The sequence below is a fragment of the Ahaetulla prasina genome, chromosome 3 (assembly GCF_028640845.1).
Source record: "Ahaetulla prasina isolate Xishuangbanna chromosome 3, ASM2864084v1, whole genome shotgun sequence".
Taxonomy (NCBI): domain Eukaryota; kingdom Metazoa; phylum Chordata; class Lepidosauria; order Squamata; family Colubridae; genus Ahaetulla; species Ahaetulla prasina.
In genome coordinates this window covers 29,353,429-29,357,666 of record NC_080541.1, presented here as the reverse complement: position 1 = coordinate 29,357,666, position 4,238 = coordinate 29,353,429, and positions in this window count along the sequence as shown.

Below are 4,238 nucleotides of genomic sequence, written 5' to 3'. Positions count from 1 at the left end.
CATGAATCAGTACTAGATATGTGTTTGGCCTACAGAATGTAAAATTGAGGCCCCTGAATATATATTGAACCACTGGAGTCAAAACATTCAATTTATACTGCTGGTTCAAGGAAAGCAGAAGAGACAATGCAATTTTTTGTATGCCTGCCTTTACAGCAGGGGTGTCAAACTGAAGGCCCGTGGGCCAGATTTGGCCTGTAGGGTACTTAGATCTGGCCCATGGTGCTGCCCTAGGGACCAGCCCATGGTGCTTTTGCCAACAAAAATGGAGCTTGGGAGGGCTCCCAAGGAGGGCTGTGACGGCCTCCTGCTACCCTCTGCCAGCAAAAACAGAGCTCCGTTTTTGCTGGGGGGTGCTCAGGCCACCTCGGATGCCCCCGACACAAGTGATGTTGAACTGGCCACGCCCACCCTGGCCACACCCATCTCAGCCCCTCAAGATCAAACAGAACCCTGATGCGGTCCTCAATGAAATTGAGTTTGACACCCATGCTTTAGAATATGTAAGAGTTTACATCTGTTGGACTTTCAGTTACTTCACCTCAGTTAATGGCAACGTTGTTAGCTTTTTTTTTTTTTTAATTTATATCCCGCCCTTCTCCGAAGATTCAGGGTGGCTTACATTGTGTAAAGATATAGTCTCATCCTATTTGTATATTTTTTATATATAAAGTCAACTTATTGCCCCCCCCAACAATCTGGGTCCTCATTTTACCTACCTTATAAAGGATGGAAGGCTGAGTCAACCTTGGGCCTGGTGGGACTCGAACCTGCAGTAATTGTAATTGCAGGCAGCTGTGTGTTAATAACAGGCTGCATTAGCCTGGTGAGCCACTTCCCAGCCCCTTGGGAAGTGGCTCACTTGCAATGGAATTAGAGATTCCATTCCTAATGGAAATAACAATAATATCAGGTTCTTAGTCAGGATTTAGCACTATTAATAAGGTAGAAGTAGAGTACAAGAATGATCTGGTGAATAGATTTCAATTCCAAAAACTAAAATTGCAGAGGTTTTTTTAAATTTACTTCCACTGAATTCCAACTCATGTATGTATTTTCGGGAATGAAAGGACAGAAAAACCAGAAGGGTTTATATCGTGCTTTTGAAATGCATAAAAAAATTTTTGGGAATATTTTGGTCGGAACCCAATTTGGTTATGGTCAGAAGCGTTCGTGACCAGAGGTTCTACTGTATAAGGAGATAAAAAAAGAAGAAACCAGATCTTATCCTACATTACTAAATACATGCTTATGTCAACATTTCTTTGTTTTTATCTCCTTTAGAGATTAAGTACATGCTTAATAGAAATAGAGTAGAAATAAATGGCAGAAAACAAGAACTGGGGTATTTTACACAAATGCAGACTGTATTTCTTTTCTGATTTTTGACAGGTTGTTGTCTATTAAGGAGGAATCTTTTCAGAAGTGGAAGGGATTACTGATTTTGATGATGTTTGTGAAGTGGAAGAAACAGTTGATCATATCCATTAGGACTGTTGGAATTATAAACACACCAAGTCCAACTTGGTGTCAAAATCACTGGAAAGTTACCTTGAAATTTTTGTGGATGACTTTTTGCAAGATTCTGGGATTTATGATTTACCGCAATCAACCAAATTACAGTGTCTTTTTGTAGGTGGCAATAATAGTTCTCTACCAGCGTTGCTTCACTCTTATCCTGAAGCAGAACCTGTGCTGATGTACCATCATTTTAGAAACCTTTCGTCCACATGACTGCTTTACTTTGCATTACAGATGGCTTTCTGTCTGCTGATCCTTTCTTATCAATAGTGAGCATATCTTGCAAGCTTCATAAACCACAGTTATCCTTGCTTATTTATCTCTTACTTGATAGAGGAAACTATGTATTACAAATATGATTGGGTTTCCAATGTTAATGCTTTATTTGTTTGTACCTCCTAAGTGCAAAACTGGCCCTTTAAATAAAGCATAAGTTTAACAAGAAATTTTATTATTACTTTATTCAGTGGAGCTCTGTATAACTTACATGTCTCTAGATAGAGGCCATGTCCATGAATGGTGCCTGTCTAATATTTTCAGAATTATGTCTGAGAATCTATTGTTTGTTGGATAAAGAAATCTTACAGATAGATCTTGACTTATGACTATTCATAAGAATGAATTGGAAAGAGTGCAGAGAAGAGCAACTAAGATGATTAAGGGCCTGGAGATCAAAACATATGAAGAACAGTTGCACTAATTAGGTATGTCTAGTCTAATGAAAAGAAGGACAAGAGGTTTCAATATTTGAGGGGCTGCCACAAAGAAGAGGGGGTCAGCCTATTTTCCAAAGCACCAAAAGGCAAGTCAAGAAGCAATGAATGGAAAATAACCAAGGAGAGAAGCAACCTAGAACTAAGGAAAAAATTCCTAATAGTGAGAACAATTAACCAGTGGAATGGCTTACCTTCAGAAGTTGAGGGTGCGTCATCACTGGAGGCTTTTAAGAAGAGACTGGACAGTCCCTTGTCTGAAATGGTATAGGGTCTCCTGCTTGAACAGGGGGTTGGACTAGAATACTCCAAGGTTCCTTCCAACTCTATGATTCGGTATTCTATATTTAGCAAGTGTTAAAACTTACCACAATGCTGAAAACAGTGGTTTTAAACTGGTCCCCACACTTTCAACTGTTGCAGAATCCCTGGGCTTATGTGATAAAAAATTTAGGTGCCTAGCAACCAGGATGTATTTATGTAGGTTGCAGCCATTTAACTGCCATTTGTGATTTTCCCAGGGGGCTTATAAAAAGAAAAGTTAATGGAGAAGCTGGATTCACTCAACAACCATATGATTTATTTAACAACTGCAGCAAAAAGATTGTAAAACTGGACATGGCCACAACCACATTGCTTAATGAAGTTCTATCACCCACTGTGGTCACAAGCTGAGGACGACCTATATTGCTTAAGATGGTATAGCAATAGCACTTAGACTTATATACCACTTTACAGTCTCTAAGCAATTAACAGAGTCAGCATATTGCCCCCAACAATTTGGGTCCTCATTTTACCCACCTCGGAAGGATGGAAGGCTGAGTTAACCTTGACCCTGGTTGTTGTGGTCTGCCAGTGGTCAGCGGAATTGGCAGCACAGTCAGACAGTGAGGATGTTGGGGAGGAATATGTGCCAGTCCTAGGGGCTGGGGAAAGCTTGGATGAGGTGTCTGCGTCGGAGGCAGAGAGGGAGCTAGACAGCAGTAAGGCAGAGAAACAGCTTGAGCCTGTTCCCAATGTGTGTATACACAAAGCTGCCAGAAGACAAGAACAACTCAGAAAACAGGGTCTACTTGGGAGTAAAGCCACACCTTGGAGATGATTGGCCCCTCCCATAGGAAACAAAAGAGGAGCGAATGGAGAGTGGGCTTTTGGAGGAAACAATTTGTTCATTCCATGACTCTGAGAAACTCTGTGCCAAATTTTGCCTTGTACTGCATTTGGAAACTAATTATGTGGCAGCTTGCCAAGTGAGATAAGGTCTGTGTTGATAAATATTCCTTTAAAAAACTGTTTTGACAGGCCTTGTTGAGTATGAATGAAAGGAATTCATAGTCGTGTAAATAAAAGAGGTTTTGCCAGGTCCAAGACTCTGCTTCCTGCTTTTTAAGGAAGCCTAGGTCAGAACACTGGTGGGATTTGAACTGACAAATTGCAGGCAACCAGCAGCCAGCAGAAGTAGCAGGCAGTACTGCACTCTAACCACTGCGCCACCATGGTTATCTGCATCTTACTGTTTCCTTTTGTTACCTCTGAATCATACGATTATCCGTATCTGCACTGTATTGTATCATTTCCTTTTGTTACCTTTGAAGGTATAATTGCAAAACTCATAGATATTTATGCCAGATTGAGCTATAGTTCTATGATACAGATGTCCAAGATTTCAAAAAGGCATTTTCCCAACCTTACCTTGAGATCCCAGGGATTGGATCTGAAACTAATGTCCTACACAACTGAGCTTCATCCCTTCAACAAAATGATATCAAAGGTAAAGTTTTCTTCGAGTTCAAACACTATCCAAATACCCCAAGATCTGACGGGTTAGTTTCTTGAGCTCAAATGAGATTGGCTAGGACTGCCACCTGCCATGAAAAAAAAAATGATATGACTTTATTATTAAAATGTTTGTGAACATCATATATTTTATTAGTGTGGTCGGTAATGCAGGAATAAGTTTTAAGTATTCCAGAAAAAATAGTCAATATATGTGTAAATTAATAT